At 43.2% G+C, this 599-nt stretch overlaps 1 pseudogene; it reads right to left on the bottom strand.

Moving 5' to 3' along the window:
- LOC101571987 overlaps positions 1–599 on the bottom strand; it is a 21994-nt pseudogene that overhangs the window by 9712 nt on the left and 11683 nt on the right.

Here is a 599-nt window from a genome sequence, read left to right as displayed (position 1 = left end):
TGTTGGACAGCCTCTATGTTTTCACATTCACTAGTCCATATTGCTATCTTATCACCTTTAGCTCTAACATTAACAACAGCTCCACACACATCATCACTGTAGTCATCAAATGATTCTCTAATAAGGCGCAGCGGTGCTCTTAGCCAGAAGTTGTCCAGATCACTTCGCCTCTGCTGTTTGTTCAGTGTGATTAGCCATTGTCCTCCCTGCTTGTTTTTCTCATCTTCCCACATGGGTTCAATACCATCCTTAAAAAGTGAGTAATCAGGGGGTCAGGGAGATGGCTCAGTGGAATAAGTGCTTGCCTGGCAAACACAAGGGCCTGAGTTCAATCCCCAGTCACACACACACACACACACACACACACACACACACACACGAGTAGTCACAGCCAGGCATTAAATTACTAGACAACTGAATGTGGTTATATAGAGCCCTGAAGTCTTCAACAGTATCAAACTTAGAGATCAGTCGGTTTGCTTGCCAAACTTTTATCATTTTTAAAAAACCAGAGCACCCATCTGTTCTGAAGTGGATGTTTAATATAGTGTTCTAGGTTAGCAACCTCCTGGTTGGATTCTGTTTTCTCCTCTTCCACA

The sequence above is a fragment of the Octodon degus genome, unplaced genomic scaffold (assembly GCF_000260255.1).
Source record: "Octodon degus isolate 3935 unplaced genomic scaffold, OctDeg1.0 scaffold00250, whole genome shotgun sequence".
Taxonomy (NCBI): Eukaryota; Metazoa; Chordata; class Mammalia; order Rodentia; family Octodontidae; genus Octodon; species Octodon degus.
This window is presented reverse-complemented; position numbering and strand designations above follow the sequence as displayed.